Source organism: Crocodylus porosus, unplaced genomic scaffold (genome assembly GCF_001723895.1).
Source record: "Crocodylus porosus isolate Cpor-Errol unplaced genomic scaffold, CroPor_comp1, whole genome shotgun sequence".
Classification (NCBI taxonomy): Eukaryota; Metazoa; Chordata; order Crocodylia; family Crocodylidae; genus Crocodylus; species Crocodylus porosus.
In genome coordinates this window covers 41,677,289-41,691,366 of record NW_017728948.1, presented here as the reverse complement: position 1 = coordinate 41,691,366, position 14,078 = coordinate 41,677,289, and the positions used below count along the sequence as shown (strand labels likewise).

The 14,078-nt window shown below is 42.6% G+C and overlaps 1 long non-coding RNA gene across 1 annotated transcript in view; it reads left to right on the top strand.

Annotated features, from left to right (window-relative positions):
• LOC109321941 overlaps positions 1-6,965 on the top strand; it is a 21,616-nt gene extending 14,651 nt beyond the window's left edge. The window contains exon 3 of the long non-coding RNA XR_002104238.1: positions 6,935-6,965. This is a non-coding gene — a long non-coding RNA (uncharacterized LOC109321941). The remainder of the gene's footprint in view (positions 1-6,934) is intronic.
• Positions 6,966-14,078: the final 7,113 nt, after the last annotated feature.

The window sequence follows — 14,078 nt, the reverse complement described above, 5'->3', positions numbered from 1 at the left end:
ATTTGTGTGTATATGCAGGTGGGTGGTATGTGTGTAAATTAGTGAATACATGTATATTTACATATCATTTTATGGGTGTATGTAGTATATGAATTAGTAATCCACATATGTGTATTGGATGGGCAGGTATTGGTAACTGATTCTGTCTAAATTTGGTGTGTGTAGTGTGTCTGAGCTTAAACTGGTGATAGTTGTACATGAACCTAGACTAGATATTTTGAACGTGTGTATATCTGAGTTGCTAGTGTGCCTAGTGAGTGTATGTGTGCTTGATTTTTATGTGTGCATGTGCAATTGTACAGCATACTCTCCTGTCTAAGAGTGCAATATTGAGATCCTAAGCATTGGCCTGACCCCTCATGGCAACACTTTCAAATAGTGAATAAGACTGAGGTAATCATGATTTTTTTTTCAAGATATTTTGAAGGCATTAGAGGTAAAAATTTCAACAAATAAATTCAACATATAGAGCATCTCTGTGGAAGGCCAGGTTTAAATATATGGATCTCAAACACAGTGATCAAAATTTTAAATGTCTGTACCCTCAGACCTTCAGATAGGTTCCCTGTGGTAGGGATGAATTCATTACATGAAATTGTCGCAACCCAACTGAACAGAAAGTTCCAGCATAGTGAACTCTGCATCCTTGTATTCTGCTTGGGGGCATCCATAGTTCTGTCTAAGTACAGAAAATTAAAAATATTATAACATAATACTAGTGGACTGAATATGAACAAACCCTTGAACAAAGATTTACTTATTTATTTGTATATAGAAATGGAACATAAAAATGTTTCCAAATAATGCAAATTTCCAACCTGTTATTCATCTTCCAGTGTTAATAATATTTTACCAATCAAATTCAAATAGTATTATTTTGAAAGGTCTTGATGGTGTTTTCAGTTTTTATTAGCCCAATCATAAATGTTTATCTTTGTTAATAAGTGGAAAAATGAATAAAATCTCAGAGAAAAAAAGTGTCTTTAAAAGACAGACCTAGATTTTAACTGTTGTTTTTAAGTCTGTATCAACTTGTGGAGCTTTCTGTGTAAACTAGGGCCATGTGTAAACATTTGGGGAAGTTAGGGAGAGGTTGTATCATGTTTAAATTGGCCACCCAATCCAATTTGATTTACCCAGGTGTGGATCTCACACAAGTTAAGTGGATCTATGTGTGAAGTGTACAGAAGTTCAGGACAGTTGAATTGGTCTAAAATGGGTAACCTTATCTCAGTAAATTGTACTTCTGAGGTAGTCTAACTTAGCTTGAGTCCAGTGAGACCAATCAAACTGAACTGTAGAGTTGTCAGTGCAGTCCCAGGGCTAGGAAAGCCCAGCTGCTTCCCCAGCTCCAGGATTGTACTTTTCCTACCCCTCCTTGGCACTGGGCTATTTTTAGCCCCCTAGCCCCTCCCTCCTACCCTCAGACAGACAATGCCTCCATGGACCAGGCATCCCCCCTACAGCTTATCAAAACCCCGTCACAGAAACTGCTCCTCATGTTTGTTTTAGCAGTGTTTTCTGAAGGCAGGGCCTGAGGAAGTAAGTCTGGGTGGAGGACAGAGGGGGAAAAATGAGGGATAGGTTTGCCAGGGAGTTATTTGCCTGGGAATAGGGGATTAAAAATAGCCACACATCCTTGGGGATGGGGAAGAGAGCCCCTCGTCCCTTTCTGCCATCTCCCTCAGAGCCTTTCTGATTGTGCAAAACCATCCCAGACCCCAGCAACTCCCCCATGGACCCTGCCTGAACTCTAATACACTGATCCTTCCCATGGACTTCACCTGCCCCCAGAACCCCCAATCTATCCATGGACTCCATCTGCCTCCATCATCCCACTCATGGATCCCATCGTTTCCACTCCTCCCCCCACCCCTAGCCTGCTGCCTCCCCATCTCCTCAGCCCTCCTGATAGCCCTCCTATTTCATCTTACCTTAGCTTGGGTGGATATGTTTAATGCAATCTAACCTCCTCCTAACCTCCCCAAAAATCTTTTCACAGCCTTAGTCTTTCATTAGCAACACTTCCTTCTCTAACTTCCAGCAGTGATTCATTAAACAAGGGAAATGTACAGTGATAGAGGAAGATGTTGGTCTGTGTGGAACATTAATCATATATATATATGTTGCTTATAAAAAGGCTTTGCTAAACTATGGCCAGAGTCAGTGGTGGCAGCAGTGATGCCTCACAGTTAAGGATGATCACTTGGGGATTGGGACAGGTGAGGCACCAATTGGGGTGCTGGAGTGGGGCATGTGGGCCTTGCAGGGGGAGGTGGTAGCCCCTGGTGGGGGATCATAACCCCTGTGGGGGGGTGGCCCCTGTGGGGTGGATGTGGCCCCTGTGTAGGGGTCATGACCCCTGTGTGGTGGCTGTAGCCCCTGTGGGAGGCCAGCAAATTATATTAATGTATTTATGAATTCATGAAACATGTATTTAAAGTTCACTTTATTATTATGATAGAGACACTGGTAGGCTTCCACATTTCTTTAACACTGTAGATATATCAATAAAATGTTGCCCAACTGATCTGTCTCTCTCTGTCTGTCTTTATAATGGTCTTTTGTTTTAACTGTGGAGGAACATGGATTTTAGGGTATTTTACAGAATGACTTTGGGATTTTATCAGGGATTTTTCAGTTTTCCAATAGAGAACACCAGAATTCCAGCTAGGGAGGCCAGTGGCAGAACCCTGCCTGCTCAGAACTGGCACCTTGGACCCAGCTGGAGGTGACCGTCCCCCTTGCCAGATGGGGCCAGGAGGACATGCTTTGACAGTTCAATGCAGGCCACAACACCCAGAACATATTCTGGGTGATAGCTGCCTGGATGGCCAGGCACGGGGCACAAGGCAGTAGGGCTGCACAGAGGCTGACTCTGCAGCCATAGCCCACTGACTGTGCAGTCCCCATCCAGGTCTGATGGGTACACAGCAGGTCACAGCCCCCACTGCCAGACTGCTGCAGTGGGTAAAGGGTGCAGGGAACTCTCAGAGCTCCTTCAGCAGTCCAGCTGGCACAAGGGGTAGTGTCCCCAGGTACCAATTGGCTGGACCCCAAAAGCTCCTGAGAGCAAGTAGCCATGAGCTACTTGCCTGGGCAGCTTTTTGTACTGCTGGGCCCGGACAGGTGTCAAATATTTTGGGGTCATTATTACAGGGTGTGAAATATTTTGGGGTCATTATTATTGTTAATAAGATGGATGTAATTCCTTCTTGGCTAGGACTAATAGTTAGCTTTTAAAGGTTCAGATTTTGTTTGAGTGCTGGATACGTATTTGGACAGACTCTGTCTACTTCCATTCTTTCAAAATAAGTAATGCCTATCCTATGCATTTGTGCTGTTTGTTCTTTTTCTCTCCAAAGTTACTAGGTCACTCCTCAAAAAGAAATTCATCAAAGTTAGTCATCAGAATTGGCAGTTCAAACATGCCTAATTTTAATGAGTTAAAACTAATTTTCCAAAAGTCAACAGTTTCTCTTAAAAACACCGTTCTGGTATTTTTCCTATTAACTTAAGATGCATTATTTTTTTTTCTTGAACAGTATCATTTTGGAACATTGATTAGCTTCAACACTTTGACTAAAACACACATTTCACTTAATTTGTTCTAAACTGATCCTTTTTTTTACATGCTTCATTCAAATGACCATATCAAGCTCACCCTAATTAGGACCCACTGATTCACATAACCTTTCTGCCTTGTGATTATTCTATGATCCTTTAGATACTTTGTCCTAATTGTCATTTATATATATATATGTCTCACTTTATACATTTGAACAGTGACTTCAATAGAACTATTTTAAAGTACTAATCCTAAAAATGATAAAGTTAGTAAAAACTCTCCCATTGATACTAGCAGATCATAAATCACATTCCCTGAAGATATAATTTACTATGCATGTAAGTCCTGGAAGAATCAAAACCTCAATCTATGTTGGTGAAATTGGGTGAGAAAGGATGAAATGCAAAGTGGGGGGAAAAGGAACTGGAAAGGAACTATTTATTATCCTTGGTAAAAGTCTTTTTTTATGATTTGGGAAGGTAGACATAGGTTTGGATGCCAACTGTGGCCTAATTACTAGGGCTGTGTGAAGCTTCAGGTGGTGATTCAGAGGGTATTCAGCCCAATTTGGTGGCTAAATCTCCAAATCCAAATTGAATCAGGGGACCAATCAAAATGTCCAAATTGATTTGAAGCTTTCCAAATTCATAGATTTTCTGTATAAATCAAATCTTTGGAAAAAATTATTTGGACACTCCCTGCATGTTGCAGCAGGGAGCTGGACTGCATGCTGGTAAGTAAGGGGCAGGAGAGGAGGGGCTGGGGGAGGAGGGAGGGTACCATGGGGGGGACCCTGTCAGCCCCAATCCCTTGCTTACCTCCCTCAGCCCCCCCAACCCCTGCCTGCTCCTCCTGCCCCCTCCATGGATGTCCTGCCTGCCCTAGCTCCCATTGCTTTAAAAAAAATGCCCTGCTCACTGGGTGTTGCTGGGCTGGGGGGCGATCACCAGGGCAGCAGGAGGCAGTGGGGATCACTCTCTGCCAACAGAAACTGGTTAGTGTGGGGGTTTTTCTTATTTTTTTTTCCTTTAAGGGTTGGAGCTGGGGTGGTCAGGGAAGCCATGGTGGGCTGGAACAGTGGGGGAGGGTTGGGAGGCTCATGCACAGCTCCTCATACAGCATGGGGCAGTGGGGGGCAGCAGGGATCAACTCCCACCTGGCAGCACTAGATGAACTATAGCTTTTTTTTTAAAGTACCAGGAGTTGGGGTGGGTGGGTCAGCCACTGCTGGCTGGGACAGCAGGTGTGGGATGGGCCTGCATGATTTGAATCACTGTCCCCTGAATCGGCCGAATCTGAATCCAAAGTGAATACTAGCTGCTTCACATAGGCCTTCACAGTAAATGACTCATTAGGCCATAGGAAACCAATAAACTCTGCAGCAGGTTAGTACTTGTAAATACAAGTACTATCTTGTTGTGGCATTTTTTCATGCACAGCAGTGCACATGTGAATGCTGCCTGCCAGCTAGCCCTGCACTGAAGCACACTCTTGCCCTAGCTGGCCCCTCTGCAGTACATTGAGCCAGGAGGGAGCAGCTCTGGGCTGGCAGGCTATCCCCTGAGGTTCCCTGCTAGCTGGGGCTCCTTCAACCTGGCTCAATGTGCTATGGTCCTGGGTGCACATTCAAACACAGTGCCTTGGAGCAATAAACTCTGGCACAATATGTTTGCTTTGAACTAATTGCATGTGTAGACATGTCCATTGAGCAGCCTTGAACTTCAAATAGTCCTGGTTAAATCAATGTGATTAATCCTACAGAGAAGTATAATCTACTGTGACCAAGGGTATTAGAATCTAGGCTACAGCTATAGCTTTTATCTGGGCTACAACTGTAAAAAGTGCCATTAAAATAAGACATGAGATAAGCATAATAACAAATAAGTTTTTATTGGAAGTAAGGGCAACTAGACATATTTTAACATATGCATTTGTAATATATGAGGTCCACAACTGTGTTGTACTTGTTTTATTTGAACTAGGCAGAAGAATTTCATAGTCCTTTAAGGAAGGCAGAAATGATTTAAGCAAGTTGGTATACTATTGACAATAATCTAATGAATAAGCCATACAGGTAATGATGCAAAAAAACCCAAGGGTATAGAGCCACATGGAAACAGCATTTTATCAATAAACTGTTATGTTGGCTGAATGGTCTATAATGGCAACTGATAATCCTTCATGATCAATTCAAGTTATGCTTGCGGAAAAATGTAAAGTCAATAAAACATGCAGAATATTAAGATCTTTCTTTAAAACCTTTGTAACAACATTAATTATTTTAGTTCAAAAAAGATAACATTTCTAATGCATTTCTTGTCAAATTTCAGTTTATTATTAGTTTAAATTTAAAAAAAGCCTGTTACTTTTTTCTTTAAAAGAAACAGTAAAAGAAAAACGAACTCAGTAACTTCTGTTTAAGCTTACAGTTGGTATAAAAATTATTTGACAAACCAAAGTAGATGATTTGTGGCAGGAGATGTCTCAGCACCCACCATGATGCCTCCATGCTGGGATTCATACTGACCCATGACTTCGCCTGAGCCATTGATCATCATGAGTTCTAAGAAGGAAGTAGAGGGTGCTGCAAATATCTTTGCTCCCACATAGCCCCATGGGAGCGAGGAATTCCCTGGCTCCCATGCTATTCCACACTGGCCCATGCTGAGACCATGCCTCTCCTTGAAGCATGGGTCCTGGCAAAGAGGTACATGGTGACAGGAGAACTGGACAGTAGGTTGTGCAAAGCTTTGGGTGATGATTCAGTTCAGAGGCGATTTGGCCTGATTCGGTGGCCGAAACTCTGAATTGAATCAGGAGACCAGTTAAAAGGTCCAAATTGATTTGAAGCCCTCTGAATCAATTCAGAAAAGATTTGGATAGCTTTGAAGATTTGGGCAGTCCAAGCTCATTGCCACAAGGAGCTGGACTCAGACTCCATGCTGGTAAGTAAGAGGTGGGGCAGGGTGGGCTGAAGGAGGGGGAAGGAAACTATGGGGAGACCCCTGCTAATCCCCATCACCTGCCTGCTTCCCCAGCTCCCCTGAGTGGCCCCAACCCCACCTATTCTCACAGCCCCCCCATGGCTGCTCCACCCGGCACCAGCTCCCAGTCTTTTAAAAAAAGCCTCTACTCACCAGCTGCTGCCAGGCAGAGGGGTGATCCATGCTACCCCACACTGCCCCTCACCATGTGGGGGGGGGCTCAGTCACAAGCCCTGTGATCTCCGCCCACTCTCCCAGCTTTTCCAATGGCTGCCCCACCTGCCCAAGCTCCTGGCCCTTAAAAAAAAAAAAAAAAAAAAGAAGTCCCCCACCTCACCGACTGCTTAAGTGGCCTTGGGGCTTCTGGGGGCTTGTGGCAGAGCCCCCCAACACCATGTAGGGCAATGCAGGGCAGTGGAGATTGCCCCCTGACTGGCAGCAGCCAGTGAGTGGAGGCTTTTTTTTTTCAAGGGCTAGGATCTGGGGCAGGCAAGGCACCCATGATGGGGGATGGCTGGGAGAGTGGGTGGGGGTTGTGGGAACTCATGGCAGAGCCCTCCCATGAAGCGTGGGACAGCAGGGTGCAGCAGGGATCACCCCCCCACCTTGCATTAGCTGGTGAGTTGGGGCTTTTTCTTTCTTTTTTTTTAAAGAGCTGGGAGAGTGGGTGAGGCAGCCATTGAGAGCAGGCAGAGGATGGGGCCTATTAGGAGATTCTGCCAATTCAGCAATGGCTGAATCTCTGAATCAGATTCAGCCAAATGGACTTGGGACAGTGATTTGAATCACTGAATTGAATCACTGTCCCTCCAAATCAGCTGAATCTGAAGTGAATACTTGCTACTTCACACAGGCCTACTGAAAAATTTTCAGTGCCCTGTGCCTCCCTGCTGGGATCTGCATTGAGTCTTACACAGACCCAGAGGCACAAATTGTCATGGGTCCTAGCATGGAAACATGGGGCACTGGGTTTCCTTGGCTCCTGTGCTGCTTCATGCCTCTTTCCCAGGACCTGTCCCACCCCATACTCCACCCCACACTGGGACCCATGTTGACCTGTGCCTCTGCAGGAGGATCAAGGGAACATGGGTCCTGGCATGGAGCATGGGATATCTGGGATTCCCTGGGTCCTAAGCCCTCATGCCAGGACACGAGGGCTTTCCCTACTCATGGGGATTTATCTTTGCCACACATTTATGTCAGCAGGGAAAGCCAGGAAGGTGTTTCAGGAACTGGAGGGGCCCAATTCTACCCAGGGTATACAGGATCAGTCTCATCAAGCTCTTGGATCACCTACCCCAGGTGGTAGGAGACTGTGGGTAGCCACAGACCAAGTTGATGTTGGCTTAATTAATTATCAGAATTTATTAATACTTTTTCTTACACCACTGATACAGTGAGACAAAGGTAGTGATGTCTATTTTTTCACCATTTGTGCCATCATAAATCTTGATATGGCAACACAAATGCAATGTCAAGTGGCTTCTGTTTCTATCCAGTGATTCAATGTCTTGGGCCAAATTCTGGGACTTGCTAAGCACCAGAAGGAAAAAAAAAGCAGGAAGTGCAAAGGAGTCTATCTCATACCCATTAAAAGTTTTTCAGACTTAAGATTTTATATGCATCTATCAGTGAAGAATATATGCATTGAGAAGGCCAAAAGTAATATTTGAATAAAAATGCACCTTGAAGGAAATTTTTCTTCCTGAAAATGTCACTATCATTTGCACCAGGCCTGTTCAACTTCTAAGTAGCCAGGGGATGCACACCCCTCGGGCCACACTGACAGGTTATGCAGTAGTACAAGTCATACCAGTGAGGGACCGTGGGTCCCTCAGCTGCAGGCTCTGCCTCCCATCCACACTGCCATGCATTGAAGTGCTCCCCACTGCTGCACCATGCATCTGTGTGCCTCTTCCCACTGCACTGTGCACCCTGATTCACCCTTAGCTCTATGGATGTCAGTTCTCATGCTGCACTGTGCCACTCAAGCAGCTCAACCTGAAGACTCCACCAAAATTGCAGGGTGTGCCATCCCCACCCCATGGGACAGAAACAGGAAAGAGAAGCTGGAGGAAGGGGAGCCTGGAGCTGCAGATAGAGCAATGGGAGAGCAGTGGCCAGATAGGAGCCCAGGGACACATTTTAATACCTTGTGGGTGGCATGAGACACCAGTTGGACATCCCTGATTTACAGTGGTTGTGTCTACATGTGTGCTGGATTGTGCACACATGTACTAAATGACTGTACAGTAATAAATGTTACTGCAGTCCCAATGCCATACAGGTTGTATTTGATGCCACTGTACAGTAGCTCATTCCTACTGTGCAGTAGAATCGGTGTCATTGTTCATGCCTACCTATGCTACCTTGTCACCGTAACTCATCACTATGGCAACATAGCAAATTGTGTATAAGTGCCCACTGTTTCTCTTCCTCTTAAGAGGTCTTCTAGGGGAATGTAGCATTAAGAGGATGACTTGTTTTTTTTAAGAAGCCTTACTAAAGGAGACTTGTTCAAATAAGTGACAGGACAGGAATGAATATACTGAGTCACTGAGTCCTGGTGTGACAATCTACCATGTCAAATAATCAATTCATACAGTATAGCTCCTGGAAACCTAGTCACTGTCAGTAGTGCTTTTTGTTGTAAACTGGCAAGTTTTGAGATTTAGGATCTGGTGTTGGCTTTATTTCTTAAAGTAAAAATAATTAAGCTTTCTATGTAACAGATAGTCAACCTACTGTCATAGACTATTATAAACTTTGGATACTTTTTAGCATATTTTTCAAATGCAGGAAACTTTTCCTAGTAAGGAAATCAGGGATTTGTGTGGTTTTTGGATTAATCATAATAATAAGAAAAGTAATTCTTTCTATGTCAGACAAAACCTTTTTGTTGTTGTTGTGACAGTGCATTATATTTTAAGAAATAAAGTGCTGTTAAACAACATTCTATAGTTTTGTAAATCACTTGAGCTGAATGTATTTCCGGTCAATATTTTGAGATGATTTCAAAGATTTGAAAATGTAACTGTTATACAGATTTCAGATCCATTTACTAATGTGCTTTATTATAAATACAATATTTCATGCTAACCTGGCTAATTGACTCATATTTTTATGGGGTACATTATATGTTAAGAAGAGAACTGCTGGATTCTTATAATGCATAATGTAAATTTTAAATATCTACAGACTAATATGAAAACATGTGGGTCCTGAACCAAACCAATTGAAACTTTCTCAATTGCTTAAACAATCTCTTGATAAAGCCTATAGTTAATGAAACAGTTTGGAAAAATACCTTAATTTTTAGGGCATTAAACTTTAAGGCTAGAGATAGAAATTAAAAAAGCCTGATCCTGAATTGATTAAATCTTTCAAGTTTAGTCTAACCTAGCTAGGCTGAACCATTTTGTAATTGTGCAAACATCCCCTCTGGACTGAAGAAATGCAGGGACATGGCTGCAGTGGCTCAGGCTAGAAGCCAGGGGGCACTAGAGCAGTCCTCCCTTCCTTTCCATAGAGCTGAGCTGAGGGTGGCGTGGATAGCCGGGCCTAGGCAGAGTGCTCTGATTAGGGAGGGGTCCCACCCCCCGCCCCCTCGCTGTTCCTGACCAGCAATGGAGCCAACAGGGAATTATACAGCATTTACTTACACAGCAGGGAGTTACAAAGTGTTTAGCATCCCATCAAAAAAGCAAAAGCCTCTCTCATTATGTCAAGTTCTTTCTTACCTCCGAAGAGCTCTAACCAGACACTGTCCTATCAGACTTTGTCCTGTCTGCCTTACACAGACACCTTTCAGCATTAGCTAAATAGCATACCACATGCTTGCTATCATCCATGCTGTGGCAGAGGGGTGGGGAAACCCCTGCTTGAACAGGGAGTGGTGGTGGGGGGTGGCAGGAGGAAGTCAGGCAGATGCTGCTGTTCCTACAGTCTCTGCTGGAGCTCCAGCAAGGGAGCAGAGGGGCAGGGACAGCCCTTGTGTGGAGCAGAGATGCTGGGGGACTCTGGTTTAAGTTAAATCAAGAAGGGCTCTGGGACATGTTGCACAAACCGGTTTGAGCCAAATCAGTAAAGTCTGATACTATATTCAATCAGGTTTACCTCAGTTTGGTTTCAGCCATTTTCAAACTGGCTTATGTGTCTGTTCTGTTACAGGTTTAAACCATTTTATTATCACTTAAATTAGTTTATGTGTAATGTCTGTCCCTAGCCCAGGAGAGGCAAGTAGAAAAGAAAGAAGGCATGTATTTATTGCAATGATACAGAGCCAAAATAATCTGAACACCTTGAAAACTGGTGCATCTCTAACTTGGGTTAAAATTCTAGTCGGAGTACTCTTACTCAGCTCCCTGGGATCATGGTGTCACTAAAAACCTGATTCCAACCCTAAGGAGGTCAATGGATGTTTTGCTATTGACTTTAAAGGATTTTAATCAGAACATATGAAAACTGTTGAGAAAAACTCTCCAGCCCAAAATTTTTAGTATACTACAAGACTTTTTATGAGATTCCAGGCCTTCTCCCTGAAATCTTTCTGATGCTATAAATCCTTTTCTAGGAATATGCAACACTTTGAATAGCTGTTGTATTTGCTTCCAGTTCCCATTTGTGAAGTATGTAGGGAAAAAAAAGAATAAAGAATGCTCAATTTTTAATTCTACTGAATTAAAACTGCTGCTTCTCAAAGATCTGTTGGGTTTTCAACATTTTCAGATTTGTCATTGATTATATTCTCTTTACTACTGCAACTATTTTAAGAACAGATAATTGTGTTTGTGTAATTAAGGTGTTTAATTGTCATAACTTGGATTGCTAGCTAAGCACTTTTTGCCTTGCTGTTTTGAAGGAAGACACTGATGCTAATTTCCGCTAAGTAATGTAGTTACTATTTAACTGGGAGTTAAGGATTCCCCGCTGTTTCCTTACTGATTTTACTTTAAAGTCATTTACAATTGCAGTTTGAGACTTCTCTAAAGGAAGGTAAATGCTATAGAAAACTTGATAGACTTAGTGTGATTTCTCAGTTGGCCTCTGCATTGGTGTAGCTGGAGACAGAAAATTTCCATGGCTGCTCTTAATGATTTAAAATTTGCCTAATTGTTATGTTTACCCATGACAGTTTTCAGATGTCTTCCTGCAAGTGAAGTTCAAAAGGAATATCAAAAGGAATAAGTAGCCTATAGTCACTTGGTTCCATTAACAGATTTTTTTATCAGCTAAAATGCACATATAACAAAGTTCTGAAAGGAAGGCAGTGATCATCTAAAGATGCCAGTTATAATTCATATTATCTAGAAACAGGTGGGTGAGAGTTGGAAGACTTGGCTTTGTGATCATTTTTCAGCATTAATTTCTTCAGCAACCTGCAAAAAAAAATGAAACAAAGCAGTTCCTAGTATAAATGAAGGGTTCTCTCCTGGGTTTTTTAGCTACAAAGTAGAACAACATTTTTCCTGACAACATATTTCCAAGGCTATATATAATATCAGTCTCACACACATTTCTCATTCCTTTCCTGTTATACCCGTGATTTCATGGCAGGGCTTCCCAGATCCCAGTAAACGGGTTTGCAATCAGCATTTAGATTCTTTCCACTCACATTTGTATATTTTACTTACATCCCTTCCCTTTACAACTGAGAACTTAAATTTTTCAGTTTGCCCAACTGTCTTCTTTCAAGTTCCTTTTAAAATTAATTCTTCTGTATAGCGGTGATTATGGAGTGTGGGTTTCTGATGTGTGGAGGAGGGGTTATTGCATTATTTATTAATTTATTTATTTTAATAAACTGTTGACTGAGAAATACAGTTCCAGTTATCCCAAAACTATTTGTAAATTTAGGTTGAATTCATTGAACAGTTTTATCTGTGGAGAGGGAGAAAGGAGCTTCTAAAGGAGTTCACGGAATTGCTGAAGTTCCATGAAGTTTTTCTTTAATCTAAAAGCTCAAGGCTAGTAGGGCAGCAACAAAAGTTATGGAAATGTATATTGAAACCCACATCCTGTGCTTTTCAGGGAAGTGGCTTAACTGCCTTTTTATAAACTATTTTGAGGTAGGCTGGGTGATAGAAGAGGGTTACCAATCTTCTGTTTCACTGTTTCTATTATACTTCACTAGAACAGATACTGGAACACAGATGCTCTTCTCCCACTGTCTAAAGTACTTGACTAGAGAGTCAACGTGACTCTAGCAGTGTACTCCATTTAGTCCAGATGGATACATAGATCACACTACATCAGTGCATGCACTCTGAATGAGCTATTGTAGATGAAGGTTTTATATGGGTGATTTAAATGATTTCACAATATGTTAATATAAAATAAAGTGTTGTATAACTTGCGTAAGAAAAAGGTAATTCCCCATCTATAAATGAAATGATAATATATCAAGTATAATTTTAGAAAGGAAGAAGGCAGGATCATATATACTCTATTACCAGAGTATGTAAGTACACAATACATATTTTCCTGACAAAAACCTTGAGATATGGGGAAGGAATACTAGCCTCACTTATAAAAGGAGAACTGTGGAAAAGACAATTAATGCAGCCTGTTTTGGAGCAGATACTTTAATTTAGATCTTCCAGTTCTAAAGTCAGTGCCCTAAACCCTGAACCATCCATCTGTTGTTTGAGTTAACAGATAAGCAGAGAATGGAGCACACAGAAACCCTATTTTGTATTAGTGGTAGCACTCGTTCATGTTTTTTAGCAGCAGTAAGGACAAGGTCGATTTGAAAATTACTTAAGGTGTAGGATTTAGGTGTCCAGCAGCCACTTCGGTGGCTGAATCTTAAATAATATAGATCCTAAAACAATAGGCACAGCTGCTTTCTTCCTGGTGCAGGACTATTGAAATTCCATAGGCTATTAATTTTCACCAGTAAAAACAATATTGTGTGTTAAGTCGAAAAGGAAAATGTTTCTGCTTTAAATCAAGGGAATTTCTATACCACATGCTATCATTCCCTTCCTGGTTGAATGAAATTTCTGATATTCTTCTGCGAAAAATGTTGATGTGGCATAAGTTTGAATGCGTTATGGCTTTGCCTCCTATTTGCCTCATGAAGCCACCAGTCTCTTTCCTAGTGGTATGCAGTAGCATCAGCTTTCTATTAGGCTGCAGACGACAGAATCTAAAAATGGGTTGATCTTGAGTCACATGCTACCAGAAGTTATAAAACCATAGGCAGCAGAAGGGGGAAGGGGGCCTAATGGAGCTTAGTGCCACCCTGAATGCAGGGCAGTGATAGGGCCACAAGGCAGCCTGGCCATAGGCTTCCAGTGGCTGCAGCATGTGTGCAGTGGTGGTGGAGGGAGTGAACCACCCCAAAATTCACTGTATCCTCCCTAGCCCCTCTCCCAGCACCACTGCTGCCCACCCTGAGCACAGCATGGCGCAACCAAGGGTGACCACCAGGATCTGGGGGAATGTCTGTTCACCAGAGCGCCCCAAGGGATGACTAGGTCGAACGGTCACAAACTCCTGCAAGACCGTTTCAGGCTGGACAT